The 23296-nt window shown below is 35.9% G+C and overlaps 1 protein-coding gene across 15 annotated transcripts in view; it reads left to right on the forward strand.

Annotated features, from left to right (window-relative positions):
- The window catches only part of SOX6 (SRY-box transcription factor 6), a 386403-nt gene that overhangs the window by 97126 nt on the left and 265981 nt on the right, over positions 1-23296 (forward strand). For 6 of the 15 annotated variants that reach the window (XM_086748335.1, XM_086748340.1, XM_086748337.1 and 3 more), the window contains exon 1: positions 15209-15482. The exons of 4 other annotated variants lie outside the window; for them this stretch is intronic. The gene's annotated coding sequence lies outside the window, so the exon portion shown is untranslated. 5 more of the 15 variants (XM_086748350.1, XM_086748348.1, XM_086748339.1 and 2 more) reach the window with 5 other exon arrangements.

Consider the following 23296-nt stretch of genomic DNA (forward strand, 5'->3'; position numbering starts at 1 on the left):
ATTGTACAAGGCATTACCAATTAGCAATTAAATTAGTCGATTTGCCCTGCATTAGCTATTAGTTTTTATACTGACTGGTAAGAAACATATTATGCATCTTTGAAAAGTCTGTTATACTTTGATCTGCAAATATTTTATTAACAGAGGCTATAAACCACAATGAGTGGCTCAGTTGTGGGTGGTTTTTTCATGCTTATTTTGATGATATAGCAGTATCTTGGGATGACATACTGTAGTGAGTGAGGATAAATATGTGCTGCCAAGGTCTAAACAGCAGCAATATGGAAGTAATTCAGCAGTCAGTTTCACTCAAAGTTTGAAATCTGTGCTGTATTAGAGGTATGCATAGAAGCTGTGTTAATTGCTAGCTTGTTTTCCATATGGTTCTGTTTTAATGGAGCACATTTGTTGCAGATGGTTGGAAAGTGGGTTGGACAGTGTCTAAACTGGCTATGACTAATTCATACAGTGATTATACTATACTTTAATGTTTAACAGTCATCTTTGTAAACTTCTTTCATTCATAGTTCCCTAGCCATTGAAATGTGGTCCAAGATAACTGAAAAGTATTCTTCTTTATTTAAACTTGGCCTTAGAGAAGAGCAAAAGCATGGGGCGTATAGTCATCTTTTCCCTGATTCAGATTCAAAACCACACCCCAAATTGGTTTCTTCAGATCGGTTATCTCCATCATTATTATGGTTTGCTGAGCATATTTAGCTGAGGTAATGGACTCTAAGAAGAGCTACTTGAAGAACTGAAGTGACCTTAACAAATGCTAAAACTGGCTTTGTTCACACCACAGTGCTTTCACCTCTTCATTGGTTTGCAACTGACTGTAGCAATTTTGGGTACTAATAGCCGTTTCTTGTTTGCAAGTTTTAATATTGCTAACTCAGACTCAGGACACTAAATACTTGCATTATGCTGAAGTGAAACTGAAGGTACAAATGGAGCAACATTTTGTTGTAGGTGAATTTAGTGATGACATGCATGACAAGAATCTTTCATCTGTTAGCCTGGAGTTTTAACTGATCATCTATGAATTAATCCTAAATCCGGAAAGGAAATTAAAATAGAGAAGATTGTCCAGCACTGATGTAGTAAATTCTTGTGATAGTTTATTTGAGTCTCTTGTGCCTAAGCTTGTATGACTGACTTTCCCTTGCTGAAGACTACAGTGAATGTCATAGTCAAACTCCTGTTGATGGTGCTTAGTAAAGAAAAAAGAGCACCACGGTTCAGTGGGTTTCTCTACCATTTTTACTGTTGTTTTCTCACATTGTCACTAAAATATTCTCTTTGTTATCTGAATGGGACATCTGCTGACTGGCCTAGCTTTCTTTACCTGATTGTGTGAAAAGTCTTGGTTAAATCTGTTAGGCCTTGGAGGCCCAGTAAGCTGCTAAGTGCTATAGAGCCTGAAAGACATTATGTCCTTGGACTAACTTGTCTCTTCTCCTTACAGCTGTATGTGATAGATAAAACAAACTTACATATAAAAGACTGGGGTAAATCTAATTTTAATACACTTGTGGACATATTAATGAATACCTGTATTTTTCTTACCCTAATGTGAATAAAAACCCATACAGAGTAAGGTGTATTCTATAGTAGGACAGAAAAATAAAACAGGCCAACTTTAAAGGAAAGCCCTTTTCTCCGGCTCTATCACAAACCTGCTCAATTTGGAGTTGATAGTTTGTTTGAAGTGGTAGGAAATTCGCTTACTATGGCTAATAGCATAGAATAATGCAGACCATTTGGCAGTTAGCACTAAGATGTCTAAAATACAGCTTTTATGCAATAATACTATAACTTGAAGATTTACCTAATTTATAATTTTTTCTCAGAGCTTTCCCCTGCTCTGCGCTGCTGTTTGGCATGGCGATTTGTCTGTGCTAACCAAAGTTTGTTTTGAAACACGTTTGCATTTGATTGGTGTTTTTAGATTTTGATAGCTGCTAGTTCCTCTCTACAGAAGTAACCTTTTAAAATGTCAGTTTTAATGTACAAATTTTATGAGAATAAAACGACTTTTTAAAATACTAATTTTAGACTCCTCTGCTGAGCTTGTAGTCATCTGCTGTTGTCTCAGGCTGTGTCTTGGAAAATTAAGTCACTGCTCACTATAATAAAATGTGTACTCTGGACTTCATGAGGAGAGAAAAATAGTTTCCTTTTAAATTCTTTTTCTGTAACTGTTGCACAACTGCTAAAGTAATCTTCTAAACTTTTATTGTTGATATTTACCCTCCTTCCTTCCTTCTTACAATCTGTCCTTCTCACTGTCTATGTCTAATGTATGCTGGATTTCTTGCAAGAGAGATTTCCTCTGCTCTTAGGTGTTAGTCCTCTCTGAGAGGAGCAATGTCAGATACATAAGATTTCATCTTGTGGTTTGTAACAGAAAAACCTTACAAATTAGGTGTACAGTTTATCAAGCATTTCATGTAAAACATATTGTAAAGAGTTTTTCCCTCTGAAGGTGACACAATATTAATTTTCTGCTAAAAGATCTGATAATTTTCTGTAATCTTAATTGCTCCACATTTTCCTGTAATTTGTCATATTGTCTAGGTTGCTGTGTCATATACTCCATTACAGAGGTGACACTGAAATTCAAAAGGAATGGAAGCTTAAGCTTTTTCCCCCCTTCCAACGTCCCTTGTTCTAAATCAGAAAAACAGCACTTGTTTTGGCTTCAGGGAGCCACATGTTCAAGCTCACAGCTGGAGGTGTGGTGCTGCAGTGATGGTCACCAGTCATGGGAAGGGAGAGTATAATGAATTAAAAAAACCAACAAAAACAACAGCACATAAAACCCCCTTGGGATTAAAGGCAAGCACTTCATTCTTTTCTCTCTCAAAGCTCCTGTATAAATTGCGCACACAGATGAAAGAATTACAGAAGGGAATATGTTCACATTTTAAGTATCAACAAGATATATTTGGTTCTGATATTGCCTCATATGGAAGGAGAGAGGTTTTCTTTATCATCTTCCAGTTATGTTTCCTAAAATTGTGTCTTTTTGGTCATGATTCTTTTCAAAGAAGTAACAGAGCTAAGCCTTTCATTTAATTGTAGTAAAACGTTGCCCTAAAGTGGAATAAAAAATTATTTTTTTACTAGTTCATATAGAAAAACATATAAATGTAATAATATTTTAACTATAGTTTGTATAGATCTCTCCCATTTAAACGCTTTGCAAATCTTTCATACTGCAGGGCAAAAAACCGTGAGACTATAAGGTGCGGTGCAGCTAGCATACACCATAAATTTGATAATAATACTTGTGAATTCTTCATATTTCATACCAAGAATCAGGAAGAATAAAAATAGAGAAAAAAAAGCACAATGGAATTATGAATATCAATATGTAAGAGAAATAAGAAAAGATTACCTTGATCTTCTGCACTTGTCCGTGCTAAAGCTGCTATGCCGAATGCCAATCGGATGCTGTGAGTTATAGTGGAATATGGGAATATTATGGAATCAGAATTCCTTTCAGATGTACTCCATTATTTTTGAAGTTCTGTTATTTCCCCATGTGTTCTGGCTGATGAAATAAGGAAAGGACCCTTTTAATGGAGGCGAGAGGAAACTTTACTGCTCAGCTTGTACATGTTATCCAGCTGGACTGATGGGCCACTGTTTAGAGAAACATGAGTGGGAGGCTACTTTAAAAGAAAATGAAAAAAACATTTGTTTAACTGCATGGCAACAAAAATATTTTGCCAAGTGAGGGCTGACTATGCATTTCATTAAGAAAAAAGGTGCAGGCTTGAGGGGGAAAAAAATAAAGCAAACCACTATCTCTCTAGGATTTAAGATAATCACTCTCTATGTGATTATCTTAAAACTCTAGAAACATTTATGTATTTAACTCTTTCATTTCTTGCATCCCTTTTCTAATCTGAAGTAGTCCGTCAGAAGGAAGTTCTCACCAATGTTTCCTATCAAATGCAGATGGTAGGCAGAAGTTCCTGGGGTTTTGTAGGGGGTCCCTGAACTCTCCCAAGCTGTTGCCATTCTCATTCTCCTCCCCTTGGTTCTGCTCCCTCCTCTCTTGCTGAGGCATCTGTTCCCTGAAGCCACTCTCCTGCTCTGTCCTGCACCTTGTAGTGTCCTCTTTCAGGTACCAGAGAGGAGAAATGGCTACATATGTCCATGTGCTTTAACTGGTGGGCTTTGAAGAAAAGTCTGAGAACACAACCTAATGATTTTGCTTAAATGTAACTGTACAGGTAGGTACATATACCTACATATATATGTATGCATTCCCACATATGTATATTTGCATATATATTTAAAAGATTTAATATATTTTTTATATATATATATATATGAAAAGTCAGAAAAACTGTTTTCAAAACCCGTTTGGGATAATAATATTTTTCACAAATGTTGAAGAAACCAGGTAGCTTTACAGCTCATTCTCTGTGATTACCAGCAAGACTTTTATAACCATGCTAAGTTAGCTTGGTGGGACATTGGATTGATTAAAATAATTAAAAAATTCAGGTGTTTCAACTTATTTGCACTACTAAACTGCTTTAGTTTCCATCAGTGTGACAGAGTTTCCAGCTATGTCAGCAGTGGAAACTTTGTAAAGATTTAGATATAACCGCAAATATGAATACATACAAAAAATAAGACGTTTTCAAAATCTATTACCCTAAGCTCTTTGAGAGTGATCTATAAGTGAGTCTCTATACTGTAGTTAAGAGTATCATCTTTCTAATAGGTTACATATTTTAATTCCACTCTTCAGAAATGAAAGATTTGAAATCCTGATAATTATATGGACAGAAGAAATGAGTGCCCAAAGATTGGATGGTGCACATCATTAAACTGTGACAGGTATACCTTTGGAGTGATGTTTAATGTGTGAAAATCTGATACATGGGGTTTTAAAAAATGTGGTGAAAGTGTCTGCTTGCAGTACCTTCCAGGTCTGAAATGCTGTGTGGCACAGCTCCAGAAAGATTTGTCAGCCTGAAAGCTGTTACAGCTGGAGCTGGATTTCATTCTGAACCTAAGAAAGATATGTACAAGATATAGTATGGAAACAAAGTGCACTCACTGTCCTGACTTGATTAATTTGTCTGTTCTGATCCACTTTATAATGAAACAATGCAGTAGTATGACTGGCTGATTGAGTATTGAAACCTCTAAAACTACAAAAAGAAAGAAAGAAAAAAAAAACAACCAAAACCCCCAAACCCTTTATGTTCATTTGTTTGGTTTTATTTTGTTTTTAAGTGATACCTGTTTCAGATGGCTTAGAGATTCAATTTCCCTCATTCCCTCTTTTTTTTTTTTATCAGCAGATCTCAAAGCAGTTTAGAAAGGTGATTTATACAGGTTTTGTTTCTCCTGTTATCCACACGGGCAAACCAAGGCATAAAAAGGTAATTAGCATGCCAGGTACTGAGTCAAAAAAGTGCATTACTCTTCTGTGTGCCCACTTCATTAGGCAATATTGATTGGGAAATTTTGACTAGTGGGAAAATTGTAGGCTAAATGCTGAAAGGTGCCTAGTGAATTATTTTTTGAGGAGGTATTGAAGTTCACCATATGTATGTGAGTATGACACTGTAATTATATACGCATGATGCCTTTCTGTGTATGAGCTATTTCATGTTGGGTTCACCAGCAAACTGACATCTCTTGACAGTTACATTTGGCCCAGTTTCTCTTGAAACCTAGCCTGTGTTTCTGAAGTGAGATGCAAACCAAGTTTGCATATGGATAATTCTCTTTTCACTTAATAGAGGTGAAATCTTAACTTAATTTGTGCAGGATACTTTTGCAAGCTAGAATGCAAAAATATTTTTTTAAATTCTCATTGAGTATATTATCTGCACTTGAAAGTATATATGTAGTTTTTCTATTGCATATAATGTGAAATAGTTTATCAACTTATTTTCTGACACTCACTATAAAACCAGTGATGAATTGCATAGATCAATATTCTCTTGCAGAAGATGGTTTGGAATATAATAGCCCTATCGTTTATTGAAATCAAGTGATAATAGCCAGAAGAGTGGAGTTGACTGCTTGTGTGATTTTTGTTCCATCATTTATCTAGTTTATCTTCAGGACTAAAAAAAATAGCAGATATGAAAATATGAAGACTCCAATTGTGAAGAGAGTTTAAGATGTTAGGTCAAAAGTTCAATGATATGTTCATAGAGGCAACAGTCCCAAAACCAAATATGAAATGTATAAGGGATTTGAACACTGTTTTGCACATTATATCACAAATCAGAAAAGAAAGAAGTTTTGGAGTGAGATGGGGTATCTAGGAGTGCAAGAGAAGTTAAATAGTAATAAGAATTTCTAGTGGTGAATGTGGTAATCTGATAAGTGAATTCAAATATGTATATTGCTTGACCCTGTGGTTCTTAGGACTGAAAAAGAGCTACTTTGTATGGCCCAAATTCAGTCTTTTGGAAACCCAAAGAGCAGACAGCTCTGTTTTCTCTCATCTGACAGATATAGAAAGCTGTGCATACAGTGATACCAGTATGGACTGACCAGGTGGAATAGGATGAGGAGAACCTGAAGAGAAGGATACATGGGAAAAACTAAGATAGGTCATGCATAATGGAGCAAACCCAAAGAGCTGTTACTAGTGCTCAGAAATAAGAGCTATTCTTGTTTCACAGTATATGAAGATAGAGAAAACTGCTGCTCTGCGTAATTAGTGCTAGTGGTTGGGAGCGCAAGCTAGTAATTTGAAGAACAGGATTGGGTCCAATTATTTGACTGTTACATGCATTCCACTATGTATATATAGTTCCATATTATATAGGTTCCAATATATATATATATATCACATACACTAATCTGTGGGGCTACTTGAGTGAAAAATGTATTTAGAAGGAACAGGCTTCCCAATTCTTCATGTCTTTGGGTCAAATCTGCTTACGTTATTATGGACGAGAAGCTCAACATGAGCCGACAATGCGCCCTTGCGGCCCAGAAGGCCAACCGCATCCTGGGCTGCATCAAGAGAAGCGTGGCCAGCAGGTCGAGGGAGGTGATTCTCCCCCTCTACTCTGCCCTGGTGAGACCCCACCTGGAGTACTGTGTCCAGCTCTGGAGCCCCCAACACAAGAAGGACATGGACCAGTTGGAGAAGGTCCAGGGGATGGCCATGAAGATGATGAGAGGGCTGGAGCACCTCTCCTGTGAGGACAGGCTGAGAGAGTTGGGGCTGTTCAGCCTGGAGAAGAGCAGGCTCCAGGGAGACCTTATAACGGTCTTTCAGTACCTCTAGGGGGCCTACAAGAAGGAGAGAGGGCCTGTTATGATAGGACGAGAGGTAATGATTTTAAAATAGAGGGGGGTAGATTTAGATTGGATATTTGTAAAAAATTTTTTACAATGCGAGTTGTAGAACACTGGAACAGGTTGCCCAGAAAGGTGGTGGATGCCCCATCCCTGGAAAGGTTCAAGGCCAGGCTGGATGAGGCTCTGAGCAACCTTATCTAGTTGGGGATGTCCCTGCTCCTTGCAGGGGGGTTGGACTAGATGTCCTTTGAAGGTCCCTTCCAACCCTAACCATTCTATGATTATACATGAAATCTCAATGACTTGATGGCTTTTTTTTTTTCATAGAAATACATTTTATTATGCTATGCATCAGTGCAGAGCATATTGTGACTTTTTCTTGGGTGTGTGAAAGTGATGTTCAAATAAATCAGAAAGTAGATTGTCTTTCCTGCTCTGTATTGGCCACCAGAGTTTCTGGGATCAACATGACAGAGTAGTACAGTTACTCAGAGATGTACTTTAATGGCCCCAGGTGAACTCGTAATGTATCAAAGCCTAATCAATGTCTTATTCTGCACCAAACGAGCAGACTGCTGAGTATTTGACTGCTTCAGTAGTGTTTCCACAGTGCTATGCCACTAGCTGCTGCTGTGCCAGCCTGACTCTTGTCAGACTCCTACACTGAAGTCTTAGATTACTGGATTACTGTTGTTCTTTTACATATATTTCTATGTACTACATGGATATTCAGCAAAAACCACAGAACACAAAGTACTATATTAATGTAGGCACTGATTGTTCTAATGCTGACTGTATACAGGCTGTACCTGGACAGCTCTCTAGCTGGTAAATGTGAAATGATGCAGATAATTTGCTATCTAAGCAACTCTGATCTTAAAGCATGAATTCACATTCTGTGTAGGGTACTAATGCAGATTTTATTACTTGTTCGCTCAAAGAGTATTAGCATATTTCATATATTTTAAGGAACAAATAGAACTTTTGGGAAATGGTGTATTTGCATTGTGAATATCAATGCAGTAGCCATCACAAGATGCCTTTAAAATACACTGCTAGGACGAATTCTGCAAATATAGTATGGGCACCGCCACAGACAAAAATAATGGGAATTCTCTGACCGTGTGTTTTAAACGATAGAGCCACCTGTCACTTTGCACAAAGTCTTTTTTTTTCATTAGATGTTACTGTATTTTTTTTTTAATAAATAAACTTAGCAGTGTATTTTCTGTCTCACAGAGGTGGTTTTATTCAGGAAAAAATAACAACTAAGAGGCAGCCAAGGAACACTAGTGGATGATACATGCATCTGTGAAAACAGGTTCTCGTATCTTAAGATGTGATTATCTTGGCAGAACAGAAGTTAAGTTTAAATAAATAAATAAATGGTGGTACTGGCTGATGACAGTGATAATTCGAAGTTGTAGAAGACGATTGTGAAGTTCAGCATATTTTTAACCAGATAGAGTACTACTACATAGTTAATTTTATTAACATTTTGTTTACCGGAATTTGTTTGCCACCTTTTAAGCAGCTGAAGTGTTTGAGTGTTAAGTAAATTGAAATTACTGTCTTTGTAAATAAGTGTATTTTCCCTTTTTATTTAGGTCATTTCAATGTCTTGCATGTAATTGTGTTAATATTTCCAAAAGCAAGTTGTCCAATTTTTTTTCAGAATTGGGACTATATTGTGAGGGACTGTAGTGGCAATAATGTGGCAGAATCTGGCCTGCACTGTGTAAAATAGAAACAAGCAATACAGAGTGTTGACACATTCGTTTGAGATGAAACCACACGTAGGGTCCTTTATATATTATGATTTGCTTAACCTTACTGGTTTGTAATTTATCTGAGGAACTGAATTGTGTAGTGGCTTTGGGGGCATTGGGATTTGGAATCATACAGTACCTTGTCTCTGGACTGATGAATTTTTAAGTAAACTATAACGCAATAAGAGATTAAAAATGACTGAAAATCCCCTTTGCAGTAATTTTTGTCCCTTACTGGTCAATTAGGAATAACTTGAAGGGTGGGAGACTTCTGCAAATGAATAGACACCATAGGCCAGCACAGTTTCTCAGCATCTCATCCAACTTCCTACTACTGTGACCTTGGAAGAACACTGTCACGCTATGCTGGTATGTTTGGAGGGGATTGGACCAGGATTTTTATGGCAAAGATGTCGAGTTACAAAGCAAGCCTTTTTTTTCTTAGCTGTTGGTAAAAACCAGGTCAAGTGGGGTTAATCTTGACTGCCCAGCTAATTATTCCGAACTTTTCAAGAAGCTATTCTTTGTGGTGCAGCCTCTGCTGCTGTTGTTTGGACCCAATGTTGGCACTGTCAGCAAGGTTTCGCTTCTTTGTTGGTATCAGGTTGTGCCTCTAGGTTCTATGTGAGTATCAACTTGCCAGAAATGTGGACTCTGTGACTGGAGAAGGACTGGGTCTGTGTGCAGTTTAGGTGATGCAGAAGACTAATGAATATGTTTGCAGCTATGATTTCCAAAAATGAAGTCACTTGCGATACATTTTGTCACTGGGAGATGAGAGTTCTTTTCTTTTGAAATTTTGTGTGAAGAGAGTAAGTTTACTAAAAGTCAAGAAAAAAACAGTGCTTCAAGTACCATGAGGTTTAAGAAAATTTTTTCTCCTTTGAGTCTTTGAAGTTGCATTATCAGACTTTCTCCTGTAGTTTTAAGAAAATATAACAAGACTTGTGGAAAAATTTTGAGATTTGGCAGCTCTAGCTTAACTTTGTGTGTTCAATGAACTTGTTACAATGAACAGTAAACTGGGGAAGGACAAAAATATACCAATATTTGGGGTCTTTTAATGCATTATTGCCTTTCTGTGAATGAAGCAGAGAAGTGGAATTTATCACAGCAAGTCATGGCTGGCTCTTTTGAGATTTACAGAAGTGTATCTGTAGTTTCGGTCTGACAGAGCAAGAATTTTCCATTCTGTGCTTTTCTGTGTGCCTGGTCCAAGTATCACCTGGCCCATGGTGGTTTCAAATGTTTTTCTCCTACCTTACAGTGTCTGAGTGGGCACAGACTTCTTTTCACACAATCTCTTGTGCTGACTACTGAACTCTGATCTTTGGCTGGATGCACGCTTGTTTCTTTAAGCACATGTTGTGCAGAGCAGACCTGGGTTGGGTAATTCATAAAAGCTGGGTATTATTATTGCTGCTCCTTGAAAGGGTCTGTATTATTTTGCACAGCAGTGTGGTCACCTGGCAGCAGGTCATTAGCATTTTAGGTTTCTTTCCTTCACAACAATGCACAACATGCTAATTAGAGGGTTTTGAAAGCTAAGCAACCTGTTTTAAAATCAGACATTTTAATTTGCATCTTTAATGGCTGTATTATAATAACTGGCTTGGCTCGGGGGAGAGGGGGAGAGAAGCACTTCTCATGTTCCAGTAGCAAGGCCCAATATAACAGAGGCTGACAAAATTAAAAACCTCATAATGTGACCTTTGCCTGGGATAAAAGACTGTTTCATAACAATTTCCTTTTGTTCTTTGTTTAAGCCATTACTCCAAAAGGAGCCTCCGATTAATCTAAGTAAATGCATCATTACAGTCCTAATCCATGTCCTTCTGTCAGTGTCTGTTTTAATTAAATAAGAAACACTAGCAGAAAGATATCACGCACAAGGCTGTGATTGGAGAAAGAAGGTTGTTTGATCAGAGTGAGATTAAAAAAGGCTTTACTGTTTTGTCCTTTTGCTCTAGATGCCATAATGTAGGTTAAAGGAAGAAAACTTGCCTAATAGTTTATCACATTGCTCCCCATTACAGTATTAAAATAACCAGATTTACCAATGAAACTGTTCCAGACATCCAATTAATTATATACAGAACGTTCACAGACAAATGGTACAGCAACTTGCTTTGAGTAATTTGACACATTAATATGTTTGAGACTCTGTACACAGTTGGCCAGAAATTGTATTCAAATGCAGTTTTTTCATATTAACTAAAGCATTGAGTAAAACAATTGATGAATTTATGTACTTTCTTTCTTTTAGTACCTCTGGCTAATAAATTGTAAACATGCTTTATTGCAAGCCTCTATTTTTAAAAAAATATTTTTATTTCTCATAAAATCAGGGTTATTGTTTTAAAGTCTTGAATCCATTTAATGAATGTCATAACGTCTAGCTAGTTAATATTGCTAAAGCAATACATACGTAAGAGACTCTTCCTCAAGGTAATGTCTCAAGATCCCTGTGGTGAGGCTTTTCCCCCATATCCAGACCATTATTTCAAGTAATGAAAAGAGAAAGTGTGCAACACAGAGATTGCTAATTAATTTAGCCTAACAAGATGAAGATAAATGAAGCAAAGCATGGAATGAATGAAGCAAGAGGTCTTATTTACAATTTAATACTTCTTTATATTAGGCATTTTTCAATTTACAAAAGAAAATACCTTGAGTTTAAAGAAAATACGTTCTGTGAGTACAAGCAAGACAAATTTACATTATGCGAGCATTTCTAAGGACTGCTGAAAATGCCTTTTGGGTTAACCTTTAACTGTAAATTTTCTTCCCCTTTTTTTTCCTTCTCACATTTTTCCCCCTCATTTTGATTAACAATATGTTGATAAGAATAAGAAAAAAGTAAAACTTAAAGTTTTTCCCATTGAAACAAATAGCAAAGTACCAATGGGTACTCTTGCAAGCCCAAATTCTGCTGTTTCTGATTGTTTGTATTAACCTAGAGTCATAGCTTGTTTTTGAGCAATTTGTATGTAGAAAGATGCATTAGAAGAGGTAACTATATACATTAAGACATGATTTTAATTTCTATTCCAAAGTGTAAACTTGTTATTGTTATATGTTTTCAACTCTTCTGTTGCAGTGAAAGCTGAGAGGAATCCAGGATAGTGTTATTTAATGATTATTTGATAAAACTATGATTTTTGATTTGGGAGAATATTTTTTTTTCTCAAGATCATGGTTATCTTAAATATTTTGTGAAAAGCTGTATGTTTTACTTTCTTCACAGTTTAAGAAAAAAAGTTTAAAAGATATTCCAGAGGTTTTAGATATCTCTTCCTCCGAGTCCCAATTTTAAATAAAGAATATCCTAAGCTAACAGTAAGTAACAATTTGCATCAGTTGAGTCACTACATCTCAAGGTATATTATTCAGTTTCCCAACTACAAAGTTTAGAGTATAATTCTATAGAATAGGTTGAAAAAAAGTAAGGTCTGTAATTTTTAATATCTAACCAACTAACCAAACAAAAAAGTCTTGTGTTGTGACTGACTTAGGCATACCTTTATCAATTTGATCTAAACCCAGAATACTAAATGATGACTGAATATATTAGGTCATTCTTTTTTTTTTTTATTTTTTTTTTTAATAAGACATCTTCCTTTATACAGATGAATTGGATCTGTCCACTATTTGACCTTCTGTCATTATTTCTGTCTGCAAAGGAAATGCCTTCCTTCCTTTTGCAGTAGCTAGACAGGACAGCGTCGCTACAAGCAGTGGTCTCTCCAAATAGCATTATTATGGTCCCTGTGTTTTTATCTTGGGGGTCATGAGCAAATCCATGCAACTGCTTCTAAAGATTTCAATAAATAGGACTTTTTTTTTTTAATCTGGACAATTGCCCTTTGTATTACTTTTAAACAAAACTACTAGTCCATCAAGAGTTTCAAAAGGAAAACAATTCTACAGAGTGCTGGTATGGCAGCACAGACCAATCATTATGGCACCCATTCTCCAGTCCTTTATTTTTCAAGTCCACAACAATAGGTTGTTGATTCAATGGACAAGACCAGAACAATTAAGTTCTCTGTTTAGCAGCAGTGCAGCATTTTAATGCCCTCCTCTAATAATGGTCTCATTATTGTTATTTTAAGACTGGGCCTCAGGAGGAGGAATATTTGCTGGAGGTACGTCATTATTTTGCAAATTTCGATTAGCTCATCATGTTGTCTGTACTGTGAAAATCGTAGCTAATTAGAGCAGTCAGTTAGACTACCAGCTTTTGAGCTTATGAGTTAAAAGGTAGCACACTTGATAGGCCAATGATGTGAAAAAGGTGGTTAAAAGGGGGATTAGAGCTGTTGCCTTAGTAACTCTAACTTCCATCTGTGCAGGAACAATGGACCTGTGTTTCTCCTCCACCTTGGTGTAAAAATTGGTTTTGTTTTGAAAGGACGGGGCTTTTTATGACAATCTGGAATTCAGCCTAACAGGGTGTAGTTTTAGTTGTTAGGAGAGACCATTGGAGAATAGGAAAGATGAAAGGTCATAGCAAGCTCCAAGGACATGAAAGGTCATTGTCTCTTGTAACAATAGTGGATTGTTTTGCCCATTATTTCCAGCCAACCACTCAGGTGATAGAAGAGATACCACCAGTTTAGTCAGGTGGAACAGGAGAGAAAGATAATGCACCTTCTAAAAGTGCATTATAACATAACTATAATTTGTCTTTATTAAACAAAGTTGCACTTATTTGTGACCATCCTCTGAAAAGCGTTGTTTACTGACTTACTGTTCTAGCCTGCTTTGTTCAGCACTGCCTCTGTAGGCCATCACATCTCTGGGAAGCAATCCAATGTGTTAGAAAATGTTGTTTAAGCTTTCTTCCCATGAAGAGGAGCCCCCCAGGAGTACCACTGATGTGATACTTAATAATAAATTTAGTTGTGGTAACTTTCTCATATTATTGGTGTTCTTAAAAGGTTTTCCTTCAAACCCACAGAATAAAATTAACTATAAATATGAAATAAATTTGCTTCAGTGCTTTATAGCATTTTGTCATAAATTCTACAGCACATACTGTAGAAACTTTACAGCAAACTGTATTAGGTGCTACAGAAGAGAAAGCAGTAGACAGAGAGCAGAGACCTACAGTTGTGTAAAAATAGATTTGCTATGTGACTACTCTTACACTAAGAGAAACAGAAAAAGTCTCTTCTGTGCTATGCAGTAACTTTTCGTGTCCCTGTCCCTTTGTCTAAGGAAAAAACAAAACTACTGCAGTATTATTTAATAAAACAGCTATAGCACTGTTTACCAGGAAAGCATTTGTTAGTGAATAGAACTGTCATGTCTTATATTTTTCCTAGAGCATTCAAAAACCCAAGTCACTGTTTTCCAGAAAGAAAAAAAAAAGAAAATAAAAGAAAAGCTTTTCATATGATTTTTCCATTTTTACAGTATTATGCCTCAGTTATCCATGCAACAAATTTATTTTTCTCTTCCTCTTCCCTCTGTCCACAATCAAAGCACATCCCAGGTCCATCTGATATCCCCCAAACAAAGGCTAGTTTCTTTAGGTCAGGATTTCCAGGTTGTTTCACCCTTCTGTACTAGATCTCTAAACCACTTTGTTTTATTTGTTTTATAACCTTTTTACTTATTTCACAACAGAGCTGCCAAAATATATTGAATTCTTATGAAACTGATAAAATGTACAGAATTTGCTGTTACCTTTGAAAAATAAAGTTACATATAATTGTTAGAGATCCCTTCTTAAACTGTTCTGACCTTATTTGAACTCCCCTTTTTAGCTATTCTGGGCCTCTCTTATCTCGTTTCTACTCCTGGCCACTCTTGCTCTTGCTTTCTGACAACACAGATGGACAGCCTTGCACAAACTGATAACTGTGGTAATTTCTCAGCACACTGTTCAATAATAAAATGTTATTTTCAGAATTCAGCAGGCACATGTCATGTTTACATGTACAAAGAAGATGAGAGGTTCAGCAGTAGCTTCATGGGAGCCTGCTGTCATATGAGCCATTGGACGTTACAGCTTTCAGTTTCTTGATGCATTGGTTTACTGGCTCTTAGGTTTAGTAAGTAGAGTCTTTAAGAGAAAGGAAATCTTCTTTTAAGTAGTTATAAGCTTTTAGTTTTTTAAGGTAATCTATTCTTAAACTTTTTCTTTAACTCTTTATTTAATTGTCATGTATGTACTATCGTACGTTTTGGTATTTTTGAATCAAGATGAACAGAACAGTGTAGGCTGCTTAGTTCAAAATGGGAGCCCTGCAAAGGGTTAACCAGCAGAGAATTACAAATGAACTATCAGGAAAGTTGATTATTAATCCAACAAGAGAGAAAATATCCTTCCAGTTAGCAAGAATTAGTACCTGAAGAGCTGATAATATTGTTCAGGCTGTCGGTGTGGAATGGCAAAGCCAGGTAAGCTAAACATCTTCTCAAAGGAATAAAGTCTTTTCTTTCTGGTTTTTTTTTTTGTTGTAAGAGAGTTTAGTTTTTTTAAAAAATCTTTGCTGATTTACTTAAACTGTCGGCATATGAAACAGCTTATGTTGATCCTCAGTTTCCTTAAATGAATGAACGAACTTAAATTTGTGCTTTAAATTTGTTAAGAAGATATATTTATAAGCCACGCAATGTATGTAACTGTGAAATATCATTACAATTCTTTATTGGTTTGTGATTAAGTGTGAGAACTGATTACAAAACCTGAAGAGTTCTTCGCAATTGCAAGCTAATATATTACATAAGTCTACCTTTAGTTCTGCTTGAACATATTATGGAGATTTACGGAAACTTCTGTGTTGCGGAGCTCTTCCATTCAGAGTTATTAGACTTCGGTTTTCACACTGTATGAATGTCTTATTCAAGTTTGTTTTGATATTGTGAACACATTTGTGTTCATTAAAAAACATTTTTTTGGTGGATTTTCAAAAATCTATGATCTGGGGTTAGAAGGAAGTGGATGTTTGGTAAACATACCACTGTGTTTATACAGAGAAATGCAAACCAAACCATTAGATCAGTTGAACATAATCTTCTTATAATTTTGGTAGTTTTCTAAAGAATCAGATCTCTGTCTTAGGAAAACTTTCAAATTTGTCTGTTATATTTATCCTGCTGATATTAATCAATAGGTATTATGAACATTTATTTTTTCAATGTAGTCTTCAATATTTAGTTTATTATATGAGATGTGTAAATTCTTTTAAATAATGGCCTAGTACTGTAGAAATTAGAAAGTCTGTATACAGTATTTAATGACTTTTCCTAAGTTGTATTCTGTTAAATAGCATTTTAAAAGTAGCATTTTAAAAAATTCTGATTTGCTTGTAGAATGGACTTCAATATGCATATGATGTTACTATAGTATCTGTCTTGGTGGAAAAGAGTTTACTGTCTCAAGATTTTAGCCTATATCCATGAAATAGCCTGAAAGCTACATGAGAGGGATTTTGGTGATAAAAGAATGAAAATATAGATGTAAACTGAAAGTAACCCAAATCTGAAGGCTGAGTCCCTGTAGCAATTTAGTTCTACGTAGTAATCTTTCATACACCATACAGAAAGGAGGAAACCTTTTGATTTTAAGAATGAGATTAAGATGTGGCCTAGGGCAAAGGAGAAATAGAAAGAAGGGAAGAACAGGCAGTGAGGAAAGAGAAACGGAGAAGTGGTGTTCGTCTGACAGGCTTCATTGTTTCGTGTGTGACTTTGGCCTACTTGAGCAGAGAGACAGCCGATGGCCAATTTTTCTGAAGGGTGGCTCATCACGTTAGAGTAAATTAAAATCCTAGAATTTGCTGATGATGGAGCTATCAGGGCAACAAATGGTGGTATTTTGGAAGCCATGCTAAATATTCTGATATACAGAGAGGCAAATAACTTGTGGCACATTTTATCTGAGGATTTTTAAGGAGAATGGGGACAACACAAATAAGCTGCTTTGCCTGAATGTAAACACCAGCATCTAGGAAATATATAAAGAGCAAGAAAACCAATGAAGAAAAAATTGTCACACAGGAAATGATATAGATAGAAAAAACAAGATTGTAATTAGCAGAGGAAAGTAAGAAACTGATTAGAGAAATGAAGTTTCCCAGATGTTTAAGGGAAAAGTGGAAGTTAAATTAGATAAGCTCTTTCAACTAGCATTGGAGGAGAATGCTTGCTTCAGAATGGGAAAGCTAAACTTAAAATTAGAAAAGAGCTGGCAACTGAGTTTAGCTCAACTGTTTTCCTGCACGAGTGACTCTTTGGAATGCTCTGCTTGGAACATCATCAGGAACAACTAGTGTAATGCTGTCGAGGGGAAAAAAAAAGAAAATGAAACTAACTGTATTCTTATTTGGAATGGTTAAGGTGATTGTATTACTTACGTGTGTATTAACCCAAAGATTAGACAAATTTATTGTAAGTATTAGCTTATTGGCAGGATCCTGAATTATCACATACCACCTGCAACTGAAGAGGAACAGTTTTCAACCCACCCCAACTGCGAGCCAGTGTAAATTAGCTGTTATTTAATTATTATAATTTAAGTCAATTGTGAGAAAAGTAATATTCTTTAATTAAAAAATGGAAACAAAAGATATCAAGCAGAGACTGTCTTTTTGTGCCCATTCTAGTGACTCATTTCAAGTTCAACAGTATCATAGTGTAGCCTGTGAATAAATTTGCCCTACAAGTCAGTTCAGCATGGCTCTGCATCCTGCTTTTGTGCCAGTTATAGCTTCTCAGTTGTGTATTAAAAAAAAAAAAAGAGCGGAAAAGAAAAGCAAAATTTGGACATGTTAGGCATAGATTGATAAGAAAATCATCTGATTTAGAGGAACTAGTTTGACTGAAGAGAATTTTCATTTTAAGTAAAATAATTGCATTTTTTTTGAACACTGACTCTGTAGCTCCCAGCCTCTTTAAAGGCTTAAGGTTGAGAAATGATGAATTTACAGGGGTCTCTGACTAATCAGACATACATCTGGAAGCACAGCTGCAATTCAGGGAAGGCTCCCGAAGCAGTTTTCCTGCAGCAAGCAAGCCAGTCTTGTCACTTTGTGGTTGGGACAGTAAGATGAGATAATGGTTAGGGTGGAACATAAATATCTATACATTGCTCAGAATCATAGAATCATAGAATGGTTAGGGTTGGAAGGAACTTTTAAAGGTCATCTAGTCCAACCCCCTTGCAAGGAGCAGGTACACCTTCAACCAGATCAGGTTGCTCGAAGCCCTGTCCTACCTGGCCTTGCTTGATTCTCTACTTTATAGAAACCTGGTGGTAACCAGCAAGAAGCTTGTCTACAGAAGCAGATGGCTGAAGCAATGGTTGGGCCAGGTTATTTTTGTACCTTGGACCACACCTTGTCTGTGATGGCAGTACTGGATAGAGAATGTGTTTCAGTTCATTAGGAGCTCAGTGAGGCTATATGGATAACACTGAAGTGTTTTATAAGATTCAGTGTAGAGCTGCATAGTTCAAGGAAGCTCATGTCTTATTAGCCATGGCTAAGGTCAGTTATCCACACAATGAGGGGGAAACTCTTTCATAAACAAGTAGATAAATATGGTGCAGCTGGTGCTTAGCCGTGCTTCAGGCTGTTATATTATCAAAAGAGCTCATTAACAACTTTGGCTTTTACAGAGTCCTTGTGGAGCATCAGCAGCTTGGAGGGGTCAGATGTAAAATTACAAGGTTGTGTCATGAAGAAAGGATAAATCTTGAGTGAACTCCTGACTTTGAATATAGGTATCTATCTCTAGAAGATATTAAAGACAGAATATAGAAACATTAGAACTCTCCTTCTAGAAAAAAATAAATTGTAAAATGTCAGAAGTGAAAAAAAGCATTAAACCTACCTAGTCTAAACACTCGAATAGAAGAGGCCTGGTGTCTTATGGGTTTTGGTGTTGGCACAAGCTGCTGAGTGTACCCTGTGTTTCAAAACTGCCAGTCAGGTACACAGGTGTTTATTAGCACTTGATCCATCTCTGATAATGTAGAGAGAAATCTTATAAGACTTAATTTTGCCTTTGGGACTAGCATTTTTACTGTCTTATGGAAAATAATTATATTTTAAACAGCTGCAAAGAGAGAGTAGCTTGAAGAGTTAATTGAATCACATGCTGCTAGAGGAAAACATTTTGTTTTTCTTTCCTTTTTTTTCCTTATCAGAAGTAGGAGTTACATGCGTTCCTTATTACACCCAACATATTCTAATAGTTTTTTTTTTTTTAAGACATATTCATGAAACAGGGTATTTCTTGAGGACACATTACTTTATGTTCAGCTACAAAATCCTGGAGCAAATGTGTAATCTTTTACCATCTGAATCAAGTTCTGTGGTAGTAGTGGATGAGAGTACATAACATCCATAGAACTGTAAAATGTAATCTCCTGACTGTCTTTACTACACAGGCTTTGGTTTGGTTTTATTTTTATAGCTGCTAGAGGAGAATCTGTTGGAATTTCTTCCAAAGATAGTACAAATCAGTATTTGTGCAGTTATTAATTATTATTCTGCAGCCTTTAGACCAAATGTTTTAATTGTAGTGAAAAACTCCACAAAACCAAACAAATAAAACCCACAGCAAATTTGCTCTAAAACTGTATTCACCCAAGTTTGTAAGAGCCAAAGGACAGTAGATTGACTGTTGTCCCACAAACGGGTCTGTCTTCCTAACCAGGCTGATGAGATTTTGATATGCAGGTGTTCGGTATAGGAGACGAACAGTAGTGTTCAGAACAGAGCGGAGATTTGTCAAACCAGCCAAACTCCGTTGTGCTGGGAGAAGGCCAAAGCTGGGCACTTTAGCAGCAGCTATAATGCACAGATGCCACTACTCCTCAGTGACACCCTTTTGGCCTTTCTACCTCTGGACAGGGATGGATAATGTAAACAATATATAACAGTTCGTCTGCTGCTGTCTCGTAGTTTATGTGCATGTGCAAGTTTCCTCTCATTTGACACTGGGAGAATCATCTATTTAAACCTTAGTGAGAATTGTAGCAAGCGAATCCAAACTGTTTATGTTCATTTTTTTTCAAAATAGACTTTTCATCGTGGCTGAACTTGTTTAATTCCAGTTTAAAGACATTTGTTCTACTTCCCTATTAACTTGGATTTTTAAAAAGCTGCATATGTAAGCATATATCCCAATTTTTGAATGAAAAACTTGAGCTAAATCACATGTCTTTGTTTTTTCTCTACCAGGGTAAGCTTTTAGCATTTATGGAGGTAATATATATGGTTTATTAGTATTTATGCTGAATCTTTCTTGTATGTGATTTTTCAATAGACTGCTTTTTCTTTGAAAGAATTATTTTTAGTATGTTGTTGATTATTCTTTCTGCTTTCTACTTGTCCTGTCAGTTGTAGTCCGTTTAACGCTATCATCACATTACAGAGCGCAGTTTGGAGGGAAAACAAAGTAGTTGCTAGTGACCCTATGACAACTGTCTGGTAAACGTGATTGCTAATCTACAGTGTTGTTTAATGTAAAGGCCTGCTGGAGAGAAACATTGTTTTGTTTTAAATTCCTATCATGAAGGGAGCTGCTGTGCTATAAGAAAGAGAATAATATGCCTCCCTTGCTTGTCAGGAGTCAGATCTAGGCATTCAGTGCGTACTTGCCTAGACTTCCTGTTGCAAAGACAGGGATAAGTTTTGGAATTGATGTCTAAGTCAACTAAAACAATAATCAGTAATAGCAGTTGTTTTTTTTTTTGTTTCAAGGAGGATCAGATCCTACTTTGAGCTATACTGATAGCATGCTGAGTTTAGTGTATGAACTTCACTAGGGTTATTCTCTCCTGCACCCGACAGCTGTGACATGTGATCCAGAGTTACTATGTCCTCTGTCTTCTGCTGTCTGCTTTTAGCTGTTTGTAGCAAGCAAAGAAAGGAAAGAATAAGAAGGGACTACTTCATCTGCTAGTATTGATAATGATTTCTCCGTTGTATGAGAAATCTCATTTTCTCATTTTCCTAAAACTGATGTTTTCATGGAATAAATTAGAAAGGAAGCTTGGTGCCAGCAATTAAATTATTGAGCCTTTTTCTAAAGGATTTTTGCACTATCACACCATTAGCCTTTAAGGATACAATCAACATGCCCTAGGTGGAGGATGATCGTAGAAATTGTAGAAACAAAGTTGCCTGCACACTTTCAACAGCATAGAGGCATATGTAGGAAGAATGATTTGCTTTACTTCACCTGTACTAGTGAAACACAACTAATTTTTAGTTGAATTTTAATTCATCAGTGGTGGTGTTCTGATTTTACTTCTGCAGCTCCAGCAGTGCAGCAACTGTTTTATTTAAAAAAAAAAATGTGCCTGTATGTCTGAATACATCTTCGTATATTATTAAAACCATACAAAAAGGCTTGACTGATACCAACCAAGCCTAGAGACACTGAAGCACACAGTAAGCAATTGAAAGAAAAAGTAATATTTATTGTTATTAAAAAATATAGCTATTGTAAACCTGTACTGTGGTTTTTAGATCCAGACCAGTAAATGATCCATGCTTTAGTAAATTTATGTGCAAACAGTGATCCTGCAACATGATACAATATGTCAGTTATTGTAGTCCTCATTAGTAACAATTAGCTTAGGGAATTCCTTTCATATTATGCATATGTGTGTCTGTCTAAACAACATATAGTTATATGCAGGTTGTAGACCTTTTTATTTACATATTTATATATGTGTGTTTGTAAGGATACATACAAACACATATGTACAGGCATATAAGTCAATTTTGTCCATTATTTATGTGTATTTCTGCATATGCCAATATGTACGTGTGTTTGCATATATACGTATGCGAACATATGCATGAATCTGTCTAATGGTCATTTATGCACATATGCACAGTAATGCCCTATATAACTTTCATATTAATATTAGGCACAAAACTTCTTTATATATTGTCTGTCTTATACATCATTCTACTTTCAGTGATGATGTTCTAAAATGTAAAGCAGTAATGCACTAACAGCAAAAGTATTGAGAATTAGTTGATAAAATCAGTAGTAGATTAGAATGCTTATGAGTCTTCCAGGCTGTTGTTAGCAGTTTTACTTATGAAATGCATGGGTCAGTTCTAGCATAGCAATGGACCTGTAACCATCCCGATGTTCTACCTTGCATTTTCAGGTTTTCTAATATTAAGCAGATAGAAAATTGGACATTGTACATGTTTGCTTATTACTCAAGACATTTATAAAATCGCTTTTAGAGATTATGGAGATCATATCAATGTTCTTTGCCAACCCTTTTTTTTTTTTTTTTTCACAAGGGCTTGAAGGGAAAAGGCATAAGAAAACCAGTTTCCTGGCAGTATCTGTAGGAGTACTATGCTCATCATCTTGATAAATCACCAGGAAGGGCTGATGTCCCCTCATTTATGTGGCAGTTTGGAAGAGAATTCCTTTTCTCATTGTTTCTGTTGCCTTCTCCTGTGTAATACCATGATCTTTTAACATGATATTATGTTGTGAACACTGAAAATGAACCTAATCAAAATAGCTTTCAGATGCTTAGTTAGATTTTTTTTTAATACTAGAAAATAGATTTTTTTTTTTTAGTTCATAGGTTTTATCTCTAAATGTTTTCTTCAAAAATAAGCAAGTATTAATTCTATTTTCTAGTATTAATTCTAATTTGCTGATCAAATATTTTTATTTAGAAGGAGTGTTTATCACTTTTCTGTCAAATAAAAGATAATAAAGTACACATACTTTACAGCTTGAACATATATAAAATGTTTTCTTACACCCTTGAAGTCAGTGGACAGGTGATCAACCCTAAAGTCACTTATTTTTGTTTATATTCTGAGTGACCTTTTTCCTGAAATACATTTATTCATATGTTTTTTTAAAAGTCTTGTAATAGATGACCCTTAAATAACCTCTATCAGTTCATAATCAGACAGAGAAATCTAGTTGAAAATTTAGAGAAATGCAATCCTTTGTTATGCAATAATTTTATATTAGTGTTTAGATGAACATTTTCAGATTGAAAATAATGTATTCAAAAGTATTATAGCATGTTATAGCATACTTCAGCTGTTGATGAGTATAAGATACAATGTAGAAATATAGAATGAAGAGTCTAAACATATGCATTTCATTCTCAGGAAATTTTATCTATATAGGAGAAGAGTCTAAGAGTGTGGATAACAGTCAGAATCAAGTTGACCATTGATTTTTAAAAATCCTTACATTAGTGC

This window comes from Chlamydotis macqueenii, chromosome 5, assembly GCF_036417535.1.
Source record: "Chlamydotis macqueenii isolate bChlMac1 chromosome 5, bChlMac1.mat, whole genome shotgun sequence".
Lineage (NCBI taxonomy): Eukaryota > Metazoa > Chordata > Aves > Otidiformes > Otididae > Chlamydotis > Chlamydotis macqueenii.